The sequence below is a fragment of the Rattus rattus genome, chromosome 2 (assembly GCF_011064425.1).
Source record: "Rattus rattus isolate New Zealand chromosome 2, Rrattus_CSIRO_v1, whole genome shotgun sequence".
NCBI classification, from domain to species: Eukaryota; Metazoa; Chordata; class Mammalia; order Rodentia; family Muridae; genus Rattus; species Rattus rattus.
In genome coordinates this window covers 206,488,034-206,502,844 of record NC_046155.1, presented here as the reverse complement: position 1 = coordinate 206,502,844, position 14,811 = coordinate 206,488,034, and the positions used below count along the sequence as shown (strand labels likewise).

The following is a 14,811-nucleotide window of genomic DNA, read 5'->3' as shown; positions in this document are numbered from 1 at the left end:
GCTCTGTGTATGTCTGTTAATTCTTGAGGGAAGCATGGAGTCATATTGCACTTTTGTCTTTTGTTTACGTTCTGAGATAATCATATTTATTATCTGTCACTCTTTATTGATGGTTTTCTCTTATTAAATTCTATCTGTCCCCTTTTTTTCCCCCTTTACTTCAATGAGTCTTTGTTTATTTTCAAACTGTGCAGGATAGCAGAGCATCTGAGTAGAACATGAAAAGTAACATCTCAATCCCGAATAAAGAAGCAAGATCAAGGGTAAAAGTAGAACCACGATATTAAATAAGCAGACATCGAATCAGAATGTGGGGAGTTTATCCAGAAGACAGCAGTTGAGGTTGTAAGCTAGTCAATGTGCCTTTAATTTTTTATTGAATGCTTTATGTATTTCAAATGTTATCCCTTTCCCAGTTTCCCCTCTGAAGTCCCCCAAATGTGTCGTGCCCCTCCTCCTGCTTCTATGAGGGCTGCCCTCCCACCTACCCACCCCCATCTCACCACCCTCGGACTCTAAAGAGGATTCTTAAATTTAGAAAGCAAACTTTAGGGAATACAGTTTTCCAAGAAGAACACAGGAACCTTTCTGTCTTTATATTTGTTTTTCCTCTGTTATAAATATGCTTTAACTCACGATTGTCATAGACACTCCGCTTTGTCACGTTGAACAATAGGGGGCAATTTACATTGTTAGGATTTTAAAAGGCCTCACTCACCTTTGTTGGTTTTGTTGTTGTTTTGTTTTATTGTTTGTTTGTTTTTGTTTTTGTTTTTGTTTTCTCGAGACAAGGTTTCTCTGTGTATCCTTGGCTGTCCTGAAACTTGCTCTGTAGACCAGGTCTGCCTGCCTCTGCTTGCCTCTGCCTACAGAGTGCTTGGATTAAAGACAAGCCCTCTGCTTGCTTTACATGTGCTTCTTACTGAGAAAAAGGAAAAAGAAAAAGAAAACCGAAAAAAAAATGTGTGATCTCTCTGCCCAGTTTCTGTTTCTTAATTTCAGTACATTTGTCCTCTCAATCTCTCGTTATGTGTTTAGGTGGAATGCAAAATAAATTTATTTTTATTCTCTACTTTGTTGTTTTTCTTTTTAGAAAATTAACAAAAGTCATTTTACCTCCAATTTTCTTCAGTGATAATTTTCTCTTTATATTTATTTTTATAAGTTTAACTAAGAAATTGCATGCTATACAGTAGAAAAATAGCAGCTGTAAATTAAGCCACCGTTTTTAAAAATGACTTTAAAAGTATCTTGACAAGTGACCAGATCAAATATGTTATATTACCACTGTCAGATTATCAGAAGCCCCATTAGGCTCAGGATCAGCCTGCCCTTGAATTGAAATCTGGGTTAATTGAGGCAAAGCTTAACTGGCTCCTGTAAGAAGTGTGTGGAAGGCTATTACTCTTTTAATTGCTAAAATCATCAATACTGCCCTGACATTTGGATATATCCCCATTTTATTAGCATGTCAGGTATTTGTTCTCATACCCAGGCGATTTTTACCCTATCAGTTATTTTTTAATTTAAAATTTTATTGTAGATGACATTCAGTACTATTGTAAGATGTACTTTATTAGTATTACTATATTTGTATTAATTTTAAATAATTGATAATTATTTAAGATACAAATATATTATATAAATCATATCACAGTAATTATGTTGTTATTTCTTTTTTTTCATCTTTATTAAATTGGGTATTTCTTATTTACACTTCGATTGTTATTCCCTTTCCCGGTTTCCAGGCCAACATCCCCCTAACCCCTCCCCCTCCCCTTCTCTATGGGTGTTCCCCTCCTCATCCTCTCCCCATTGCTGCCCTCCCCCCCAACAATGTTGTCATTTCTTTATGTTTGAAAATGTCATGATCCTCTCAGACACATAAGATGAGTAAAAGGCAAATTGCCATATATGCATGGTCATCATGCACTGTGCCAAACAACACTTGGATTCCTTTTTTCTATCCCTACGTGTGCTGTGTGCTAGTGCCCTTTAGCAACCACCTACACTATCTCTCTTACTTCTCTAGCATTCTTAACCTCTCCTAAACACAAATAAGTTTACATTCAATGCATGAAACAGGATGTACAGGTTAATTCAGGACCTGACTTAATTTACTTACCATAACATCCTGCAATTCTATCATTTTTTCTTGCAATAGATAAATGATAGATAGATAGATAGATAGATAGATAGATAGATAGATAGATAGATAGATAGATAGATAGATAGATAGATAGACAGATATGCATGCTGAGCATTTTATGGAGTGACATATACATGATGAAAAATTATTCTGACATCATTCTTTAATGGCTATGTTACATTCCATCATATGCATATCACACTATGTATTAATGATTTTATGCCATGTAGATTACACACATGTCTTATCTATTGGGACTAGTTCTATAACAAGCATAGAATGTAACTAGCTGTTTGATTTCCTGACTTTATTTCCTTGACAATATATCTAGAAAGGGGATAACTACATTATGGTCATTCTCTTTTTGTTTGTTTTATTGTAGTTTGTTTTGAGTGGGAAACAAACTATTATCTATAATGGATTCATTAATATAAATAACCCATATTATTAAATTAATATTAAATAATATTAGCAAATAAATTAATAATAAAATAAATAAAACAATAAATTAATATAAAAATATGAGAAGTTTTGAATTGTTTTTTCCCACATCGCTGAAAGCATTGACTTGAAAACAGGGCTCTTTCTTATAGCAGCTTTTCTAACATGGAACAGATAATATTTTCTTAAGAGTTCATTTTACATTTCCCTAGCAACTGTTCTAGTTAAGGTTACTATTCCTGTGATGAAACCTCATGACCAAAGTAACTTGGAGAGAAAGAATTTATTTGGCTTACACTTCTATATCACTGTTTATTACTGAAGAACTCAAGGCAGGAATTCAAACAGAGCAGGAACCAGGATGCAGGAACTGATGCAGAAGGTGTGGATGCGTAAAGTGGATGGCTTGCTTCCCATGGCTTACTCAGCTGACTGCTATCTTACAGGACCCAGGACCATCAACCTCAGGGTTGCATCAACTACAACAGGCTGAGTCCTTCGCCACATCAATCACCAAGTTAAAACCAATGCCCTATACACTTGCCCCCATCCTTATCTTAGAGTAAATATTTCTCAATGTTTATTCCTCTCAGGTAACCCTAGCTTGTGTCAGGTTGACATAAACTAACTAGTATGGAAACTAAGCATTCAATGTTTTTAATAAATTTCTGAGCCTCGACATTTCTCCCTTTAAGAAGTGTTCATTATTTTAATTATTTGAATGACATATAATTTTAATTGTTATGAGATTTATGATATTCTATAAAATCTATGTATATACAATATATATTTAACAAATGTTTCCTCCATTCCTTTATTGTTAATTATTCATTTTTTATGCAGCGTTTTCAGCTTGATATCACCATATTTTTCCTCATTATGTTTTTGTTGTTTGTGCACTTTGTGTCCCCTTTCAAAGAAATTACTTAAAATAATGTTTTGACATATGTTTTTTCTATTTTATCTCTTACTTTCACATTTTCTATTTTCCTTGGATTAAATTTTAACAGGGAAAGGAATTGCAATCTAGTTTCAACTTTCTGTTTGCAAATATCCCATTTTCTTAGAGACATGTTTATTTAAGAGACTCATTTCTCCAGTATATGTGTTTGCTGCCTTTACATAATGGATTTATTTTTGGCTTCTCTGTTGATTGCTCTGGCCTATATGTAGATATGTATTACAGTTTCACAGTCATTCTTACTACAGTCATGAAAAGGCTTAGGGGTCAGTTATTGGGATGGCAACAATTTTGTTCATTCTATACATATGCTTTCCCTATTTCCACTTTATTTTCTTATTTCTTATGGATTTTAGGTTTTTTACTGAGTTCTAAGAAGAATTTTATTAGTATTTTGAGAAGGATTACATTGAATCCAAAAATCTGTTTGGGCAATATTAGCATTTAGCTAGCTTAAGTTTTTCTCTCATTAACCCAACAAACTCTTGTACTGTAGCTTATCAGTTGAGTAGTATGCATTCTAAAGATTTTCCAATTTTGCCTGTTCACAGTTTGCCTTGTTAGAGGTGATGAGTTGCAGTATATTTTTCTTTTAGTGCAAATAGGTTTTTCTCATTTATTATATTCTGAATATAGTTTTCCCTCCCTCTACTCTACCCAGCAATTATATGCCTCCCCCAACACACCTATTACCTTTCTTCCTCTCATTAGAAAGGGACAGCCAAACGTGGCAAAATAAAATATGATGGAGCCAAACTATCATATCAAAGTTGGATATGACAACCCAACACAAGGAAAAGTGTCCCAAGAACAAAAGAGACAGACACCCATTTGTTGTCACATTCAGGAGTCTCATAAAAATACTAAGCTAATAGCTAGAATATAAAACAGAGGACCTGGTCCAGACCCAGATAGGCTCTGTTCTACCTGCTTCAGTACTAGTGAGATTGTTTGAACCTAGTTTAGTTGACTCAGAGGACCCTGCCAACCATTGGATGACACCCTGTAATTGCCAGGGGCATTTTCCCCATTGTGACTTAACTATGATGCACACTTGCTCAACTAATCTAGATAACTTGAACATTGGATAAGTTAAATATTTATGTTGTTCCCTCCCCCATTACTGTTACAGCTTATTGCTCTCAGTATATTTAAGTACAACTTAATAAAATGAGTGCGCTGGCCTTGGACTCATATGTACTTCCTATCGTTTCATCCTTTTGCTTAACTGATCAGTTAGTCATTTTTCAGTGACTTTATCTCTTTTAAATGTTTTCTGTTTTAAAGTATTCATACATCCATTTATTTAATTTTTATGAAAGTGAGAATGTGTCCCACAGCACATGAGTGGAACATGTAGAGCACATATAGTCTCCCCTTCTACTATATGGGGGTTCAAGCTTGTTCCCAAGTCACCAAGCTTGACAACAAATTCCTTTGCTCCCAAGCCTTCTTGTTGAAACATCTTTGTTGCTTCATACATGAGTAGTTACTTTTTTCATTTCCTTTGTATTGAATAATTTTTTACTAGTAAAGTTGAATCCCCCAAATAAGAATATCATTTACTCTTTTATTTCCAATATGTGCAATGTCAATCAATCAATCTGTGTATTTTAATTGTATACTATAGAGTATTTACTTCAAGGTTTTATTGATGAGAAGTGACTTAGTTGATATTTTCTGTTTATTTAACAAACAAGGCTCTCTTTTTCATCACTGTGGTTTGCTAGTTTATGAAAGATTTTCTTTTTTCTCTTTTTTATGACCACTCTTCTGTTGGTTTTATGACTTTTCATATTTTCATGGTGTCATAATGTTTACTGTTTTATCTTTGTAGTCTTTATTTTTAAAGATATAGATTTATTGGTTTATTTATTATTTTTAACTGTTTATTGGTTCTTTTTGAATTTCACATCATGTACCCCATTCCTACTCAACTCTTCTTCCCCTCATATTCACCCTCAATTCTTGCAACGTTTTCCCCAAAGAGAGAGCAAAAAAATCATTGTGGAAGCTATAGTATGTCACAGTGTGCCCCACAGTATTCTCTTTTGTCCACGTGTTTTTTTTGCTTGAAAATGTTTATTGTGTTGATTTGTTGGACTATTATGAAGATTTTGGCTTCTGTAATTCTGTCAATTCTAGAACCTTACTGGGACTTCTCTCAAGTATCCCATTGTTGCCTTATGTCATGGAGATCTTTAGTTTTGGATCTATATGACCAGCCCCTTCATGTACTACAACGGTAGATGTTGGGTTGGGCCAATTCGAAGCCCAAGATCTAGAACTGAGAGGTATCTGAGCTGGTCAGCCTGCAGGATCTCCTGTTCTTATTGCCCTAGAGGCTGCTTAACCAGCAACTCCTCCCCTACAAGGGATAGCTCTAACCCACTGCCCAGGTGAGATGGAGGACTCTCTCCTCTGAGTATTGCAGCCTGTGAGAGACATGGCTAGTTCTCTCATGAACCTCCACATGCCTATTCCAGGTCCAGCTCTCCTACCTGCCATGAATGGCAAAGGAAGTAGGAGGGGAGGAGGGCATTTCTCCCTCATCAGCACCACTGCACAGCAGACAAGAGACAGTGCAGGCTCTCACAACCACACCCTCAGGACTTGCTTGTATATAATCCCCACATCCACGGCCAGTTCTACTGTGCTGTCCACAAAAGGTGCAGGGCCTTGTCTACTGAGTGCTGCAGAAGGAGAGGGGCAGGGCCAGGTTCTCAGCTCTGGTGACCCCAAGCAAACTGTCCTACCTGCCGAAGAAAGGGAATTATCTCTCCCTTTCTCATGTCACTGCACAGCAGATAAGTTACTAGGCCAACTCTCCTATGGCCCTGTCAACAGAAGAGCAACTCTTCTGCTCTCATGACCCCAGGCCAGGTCTCCAGTCTGTGGCCAGGTATAAGAGGGGTCAGGAAGAATGATATCGTTCATCTGTCCACACCACTGCTTTTTTCATGGAATGTTAGGCTACCACTGAACTCAAACATAGTTTCGCTCCTCTCTGCCACCACCTGACGCACATGTGACCCAGCAGCCACACCCGCAATACTTCTGGGCCAGGATCTTTGCTGTCCTTAATGTGTGATGCCTTAAAAATAAAGAAGATTCAAAAGTCTATTGAACAGTCCCTTTATTTTGCTTTCTTGTTCTGTTTACTCTTACTTGAATTCCAGCTTTGTTCCTTCAGAGTGATAGTCTATACTTCTAGAAAATTCTGATCTACCAGGAGAGTAATAAACAGATTAAATATAATTTGTTACCAAATTAAATTGCCTAGTATAAGTTGGTTTTCTTATAAATAACCCATTTCATATATATTTCATATAAATAAAAGTATTCATTTTAGTTCTCTAGTTCTCTATGGAATTAATATTTATGTACTGACTTGGGCAGTCTTACCAGGAAGGCAAATGTAACCACAGTCATGCCTTCCATTCTCTCTTTGTCTAATCTTCAATCTTTGCACCTTATAACACTGTCTTATTGTTGGCCTTTGTTGGAGAACAAAGCCCAGCATTCCTACCTACATGAAGTTCTCACCTTCTAGGAATGAATCACTTCTAGGAAGGACTTGGTGGTTGTGAATCTCAAGAAATTCATCAAAAGACAGTTCAGACCTCTTAATAGTTTGATCATATCTATCCATGTAACACGAAATATAAAAAGGGCAATCCCACGCTACCACCAGCAGGGTGGATGAGCCAGCCTGGTCTGTGTTCAGCTTGGCAGAAGCTCTGAAATCGCTCCACCTGGCTCCTAAGTTCGCGTGGCAAGTTGCTGTCACACCAACCCCACGCTTCCAAATTCCTGTGGCTAGCTTGGGTGCCCCACCACCACACCTTTCTTTGGAACTCAGTTGAGTCACCACATGAAGGAAACCACCACACACTCTTGGATTAGAATCAACAGGTAACTCAATTGCTAGGGGCAGCAACTGGCATCGTAATTTTGTAAGCCATTCGAAGTATAACTCCTCCAGTGGCAAATCCTAATGGATTGGCCATCTAAACCAACGGCTCCTTGCTAGCTAGATTTTGTCCTCCAAGCTGTCCCTGTGCAAAAGGACAAAAGCAAGTCATCCTTTCCTGCCTATCCTCTTCCCCTCTCAGGCCCGGAAGTCCGGCCTACTCCTCGCCCAGTGATTGGTTACTAGAAATCTTTATTCATTAGGGGAAGGTTCACATGAAATGATTCAATCTTGTCCAAGGAAGCCCCTCTTGGGGAAATGGAATTAGCATCAAAATACAAACAGCCCCAGAGCTAGCCACAACATATCCATATTTCGACTTTATACACTGTGGTTCTTAGTATAAAATCTGACCTAAATGAGCTATATACACTACTTTCATGTTTTGTTTCAAAAGTAGCTTTGTGTATATTTACAAGACATTCAGCTGCCTATCAAGAGCCAGACAAAAATTTCAAAATTTTTAAATGATTTCTAATATTTCCTGTGTGTAAATGGAACACTTTTATCATTATCTTATTAGATATTGCTCATTATTGAAGTCTCAACTAATTCTACTCACCCATTTGCCAATTCTCATACTAATAATCATACCATTTATGAGCAACCAAGTTTAGTTTCCTCTAACTAAATATTTTTTCATATTTCCCTTCGTCACTAAGATATCTAGTATAATTTTGAGTATAGTGGTAGCAAACATCACAGTCTTATGTATATTTATTCAGTTTTAATATGAAAATTGTGCTACTTATTTAACAGTGTTGTTGGAAAATTTAAATGAAGCAATCCCATAAAATTAATAAAGTAGTATTTAGTACATTTTGAGCAATGAATAAAAAATATTTTTCATTTGTAGATGGCAATAGACTCACTCCTAGTTAAATCAGAGTTATATGACAGAAGTAAATTAAAGAGCTTTAAATAAATTAAAAGCATATATATTCGGATGCATTCACAAATAACAGTATTGCTTTGGGATGTTTTACATTCAGGAGGGAAATGTGTTTAAAATAAAAAATAAATACAAAGTAATTTATTGAATTATTTGGAGTGTCTTTATTATTCCTCTTAAAAACAAAAAATTAGAAATATTCAAAACTGTAAAATCCTGTGTAATTTATAAACTCCAGTATATTATCATTTAAATTAGTGTGGGACATGATATGATTTTATTGGTGAGTATAGCGGAACATACGACAAGGTAAGTATAAAACAGTGGAAATGAAAGTGAAGATTCAGCTAAAGATACAGAATTAAAATCACGAATAGAGTGTTTTAGAACATTCTGCCTATGCTACTTTCCAGATGCCAGAGTTACTGGGGATATAGTATGGATGGTATGACTACATGGCTACAGTTTTGTACTTATATACCTTTGAAAAGGTGATATACTATGTCATTTTCATAAATGTTTAATGTTTTAAACCATTTGTGTTTCACATATTGATCAAATTTTCACATGTCACCACATCTTGTACTGCCTTATTTCTTCTGATACTGTAAAGATTTCAGTTTATACAAAAGTTAATCATGCCAAAGTTATTTATGGCACCTCATTTTATTCAGAAAATTTACCACCTTTCTCTTCGTAAAACTCTATAGTGATTTACACACACAGATATGTCCTTGGGTTGCGGATTCTAAGATGAAGATTAATATAGAACAAGTTTATCGAAGTGTGTTCTCAATGACAAGACCGTTTTGTCAGATAAATAATGGAACTGTAAAACAGTACAATTAATTTGATAGAGCTTGATCTAGAACTATGATGTCATTTGAATTTTATAAATACATTAAGAATTAGAGGCATATTGGGTAAGCAGTTGTTTGTTTATTTATTTTGTTTTGTTTCCCCCTTGGATTTGATATTGGACAAAGGCTATACTTAGATAAATATTATGACCTTGAATGAGTCAATTGTTATTGGCCATCAAGGTATATTACTTGCAGAGAAAAGTTCAAAAAAAAAGGGTCAATGCATTCAGAATAAACATTTCTCAATATTACTTTATGGTAGAAAATAGGTATTTTAAAGATGAGGAATTCTTTTGAATATTCCTTATCTCAGACTGTAGTGAATACTCTAGTATGTTGCCCATGTATGCCTTTGAACTGAAACCATAATTATTCCTTGCATTGCATTAAAATAATAAGAATTTAGTCCTACTTGAGAAGTTTGAAGAAGACACTTCTAACTTCTTGTTTTTTCATTAATAACTAACCATGTTATGTTCATCTTTTGTTTCATTTACATGATAAATATGGGGTATTGATTTAAAAAATGTAAGTTTCACTCTGTAGTAGGTCTCTGGGTACCCACTGATGCACATTATTTCAATCCTGTACCATTCATTCTTTCTGTATTCAGCAGAGTAGTACTTGATATTGATTGTCTAGAACTAGAAGTCAATTTATTTATGGGTAGAGATATTTCATTGCCTGGTATCTTGACTGAATAAATTGGCAAGAATGAGCTAACAGAACACTGATCTCCCTCTGCTAATGATTGTGGGTAACAGGACCAGGTACTTCATACTGCTGCTGCTGTAATTCCCCCAATCTATTATGATGCACTATACCATGGGACTATAATTCAAATGAACCCTTCCTTTGTTAAGTTGTTTACCTCAGGATAATTTCTCACAGCTATAAGGTAATAACTAACATAAAGACACTAGATTTTATCTATCAGCCCTGAACTTGATCTTTTAGAATGACATGGAGCCTAATAGGGTAGTAAAAAGCCCCATGTTTCTACCTGCTTTCTGACTGTATTATTTCCTGAATTCACTGATGGTCGGTGGTGTCTATTATTGTCAGGGAAGGCTCAATTTTCTTCTCTGCTTGTGTCTTGGGTCAAAGAGTCTAATGTGATTAGTAACAGTCATACAGTAAACTTTGTAGAATTTCTTCATTATAATCTAGGGAACAAGTCCTCAGTAGGAATCCAGGACTTCTAGATCTTCAAAAACTGGATTATAAATAGAATCAAAATTGTTTAAGTGTACATCTATAGAAGTACTCTACTCTGCTTTTCCATTGTATTCCACCAACTAGGTATAAAACCCCATATAATAGTCATATATGCAGGGTATTTTTCATAAATTAGAGGGAAGGAGATTATTCACATATACCCTATACAATTTAACTATGCAATGCATCTTCAGACGTCTGTTGGGTTTATCACATTCTTGTACTGAAGACTAAATATTCTTTAAGCCTTCTATGAGTAGTGTCTTTCTTTCCAACACATAGAATAATGAGAAATTTATTCAGAATGATTCACCTTGTTCTGAATGAGTCATTTCTACTTCTTCGTAGAAAGGGACTCATATGTCATCCATTACTCACTGGCTATTAGTTTTCTCAGACACGTTTTCTCTTTGGAGTTCACTGTTGCTCATTGGTTGACAGGTTCATCATTAGTTATGTTTAAATGAATCATCTCAGTTCACACCAGTGAAAACGTCAAGTTTCAATGTTGTACCATTCCCAAACTATCATGATAGCATCGACTTTAAGTGATCTTTATCACCAGCCATGAGGTGAGCTACGTCCAATGTTTCCCTTAGTGTCCATTATCTAGGACAACTCCTAATTTGTTTATAAGTTGTCTTCCTCTCAAAGTAGACTTTGAGATAGAGAATTGTTGTAGGCAATCTATTAGAGTGTTCCAGGAACAACATCTGTAAAGGACCGGGGAAGAAAAATCATTCAGGAGAGGACCGGAGAAGAAAGATCATTCAGGAGAGGATAAATTGCAAGTCCGTGGCAATAAAAGCTTCAGTGGATTTCACACAGACTTCTGAGGCAAGGCAGTCTCTCTAGGACTGTGGGAGAGCCTAAGAAAACTACACCTCCACAAAAACCAGTATGAGATGAGACTCCTTGGAGGGATTCATAACCAGAAACAAGATGTCTTACTGGGACCACAGATAACTGTAGAGAAATAACTTGGCTGTGAACTGCCAACAGGAAATACTTCTGGCAAGGACAGGAATAAAATGTTGGTGATGCTTAAAGATGGCCTACACATTGAACTCCAGTGTCCACTAAAGTCTGAGTGCTAACAGCCTGAAGAAGAGTTGTGAATCTCCCAAGTACTTACTTGGGTCTAGAGATGTATTATTTAAAATTTTTTTATTTTTATTTTGTAATTAGTCTCTACTATAAAGAAAAAAATTTTATATGAAGATGTAGCAACTAATACAGGCAAGACACGTTTAATTTAAATTTGTTCAAATAAAATTTCTGTGATTTTTATATTAACTGCTAAGAATTTGTGTCCATGAATTTGTAAGTCATGGGCTGGAATTATGATCTATTAGCGAAGATCAGAAATAAACATTCTATGCAAGTAACCAAGCAAGAACATAATACCAGTGGGAGAGTACCCTGAACATATGGGATAAATGTGCAAATTATTTGGAAATAATATGAACATATAACAACTATATCTAGGCCAAATTATAAAACATAGTTTCTCATGTTGTTTTGCACTAAATCCAAAATTACCCTTAATAAGGGAAAGAAAATTGAAGAGGTAGTTATTAAGCTTCTTACTTGAATTACATAATATCTAAGTAAGTAAATTTAGCCCTACAGCTTTTAAAAATACCTGAAGATTGCAAGTCACTAGTCTATATATCAAAATATAATAATCCATTACCAATGTGTGGATCTTTCCCATGTCTTTCTTTTCATCCTTTGATAAATGCTAGAAATCATTTAGAATATTTCCATATTGTACATGGGTATAGATAAGGATTTACATATTTTGTATTATTTTACCATTTTTTAAGGTTTCCATAGTCTGAAAACACATTTAATCAAATGGGTCCTGCCTTTCTGGTTTGTCATAAAATATAGTCTTTAAGAAATTGTAAATATGTCATTTTAAAGGGATCTTTCCAAGAGTGATACATATAGTGATTCCCAGGTCTAATTTTTGTGGTTCATGTCTCTCTGCGGTCATTATTTCCAATAAAAATGACTGACGGTCTAAGTGGCTGACACAAAGTGAAACCCTGTTTATCACTGTCACCATTGCTGGACAAGCCCACAGGCACTGGAGCTAAGGCTTGTTAGTCAGAAAACCTATACTTCTCAAGAAAAATAACAATATTTCTTTGAATCCATCCAAAAATATTAATTAAAAAATATCAAGCTCTAAGTGCTGATATTTTACCAAATTGTTTATATATTCTTTATGCAGTTTATATCTAAATTCAAGACTACTATATTCATGAGATACTTTACAATAAGCAATTCAAATAATCTTAATATGGCAATTCCTAGATAATATGTAATTGATATATTCATATCTGCCATATTATCTTTATAATAATATAATCCATCAAAATTTTTGAATATAAAATTAATGTAAATATACCCAAAAATGAGTTTAAAATTTTAAAATTGTAAGCTTCTTACAATGCAGAGAAAAAAATACCTGTGGCACTGGTCAGGACAATGAATTGTTGAATATGCCTATCTATTGGGAAAAAGTTTTATGTCATCTATAACATTACTGAAATTATGAATAATACCAAATCATTTTTGTACCTATAGTTCAGTTTAAGTTCTAAATATGTACAGTAGCCAGGAAAGATAAAACAGACTTCTAGTCTAAACATATGCGGCTTAAGTTGGAAGATTACAAATTTGAGACCAACTTGGGCTGCATTGTATATATAGTATATTAAAAGAATTTATATATGTATATTAAAATGATAATACACACACACACACATATATATACATCAAGCACACTATGGACAATAGGAATTACCAAGGTTATTTTCCTTGGACTTTAATGATGTCCATTAAAGCAAATAAGATTACTTGAACAGGAACCCTATAGCACTGTCATTCTGATACTAAAGCAGAGGTAAAACAATTAATGGGCAGGAATCATATGCAGTTACACTACACACAGGGGCTACTCAAATCTCAACTAGGACAAGGAAGTTCACATGAAATTTCAGACTCTACTCAAATTGCACACAATTTAAAACATCTATATCAACTGTTTCTGGAAGATTTTTCTTTCTTCTTTCTTTCCTTTTTAAAATTTTTATTGGATATTTTATATATTTACATTGTAAATGTTATCCCCTTCCCCCTCTCCCTTGCCCTTTCCCCGCTCACCCTGTTTCTATGAGTGTTTTCACTCCCACCCACCCACTGCCAGCTCAATACCCAGACATTCCCCCGCAATGGAAAAACCAGCCGTCACAGGACCAAGGGCTTCTCCTCCTAATAATACCAGACAATGCCATTTTCTGCTATATACGTGCCTGGAGTCATGTGTATTAATGGGTTGATGGTTTAGTCCCTGGAATCTTTGGGGTGATATGGTTGATTGATATTGTTGTTCATCCTATAGGGTGGCAAACTCCTTCAGCTCCTTCAGTTCTTTCTCTAACTCCTCCAATGTGGTCCCGGGGCTCAGTCCAGTAGGCAGCTGCAAGCATCCTCATCTGTATCAGTAAGACTCTGGCAGAGCATCTCAGGAGATATCCGTATCAGGCTCCTGTCAGCAAGCACTTCTTGGCATCATCAATAGTGACTGGGTTTGGTGGTTGCAAATGGGAGGGATCTCCAGGTGGGGTAATGACTTGGGCTGCATAAATATATAGTATATTAATATACTACATATTATACATACATATACATACATACATGTATATGTATATGCTCTGTATGACCTTTACTTCAGTGCCTGCTTCACTCTTTGTCCAGGTATTTCCTCCCATTGAATATTTAGTTCCACTAGGCTATTCAGTCAATATTTGCAGGTGCCATGCATCTAGCTGATCTTAGTAAAGATAATGACATTCTTTTTCAACCAGTTACTAGCTTTCTCGTTTTGACTCTTGAAATATTCTATGATAAGCTCTTTCATACCTCAGATTTCTATTGTTTGTTTATAGTGGTGTAGACTTAGATTTTTTTTATAAAACCTTCTTTAGTAAGTGTACCTAAGTGTTTAACCTTCCTTCTAGCCCACCACCCACCAGAGGCAGTGGAAAGGAAAGGTAATAGGGCAAGAGAGGGTGGGACCTGTTTAGAAATAATTCTTTGGTGCCATCCCAATCATCATTGTCAGGATGTCAGCTCACATGAATCAGCAGCGGTGGCTCCATTCACGAGTCAGCAATCGCAGGTTGGTCCAGTAGAAACAGGAAGGCTCTGCCAATCAACGTGAGGCCACAGAAGCAGCAAGAAGCTGCCATCATAACATGAGAAGTTTCTCGGTGCATTTCTCGCTATGAAGTCATGAGA

At 35.6% G+C, this 14,811-nt stretch overlaps 1 protein-coding gene and 1 pseudogene across 1 annotated transcript in view; one reads left to right on the top strand and one right to left on the bottom strand.

The window, feature by feature from the left end:
- The window catches only part of Nkain2 (sodium/potassium transporting ATPase interacting 2), a 1,206,208-nt gene that overhangs the window by 550,481 nt on the left and 640,916 nt on the right, over positions 1-14,811 (top strand). The window lies entirely within an intron of this gene.
- On the bottom strand, positions 6,516-6,618 carry LOC116895063 (annotated as a pseudogene).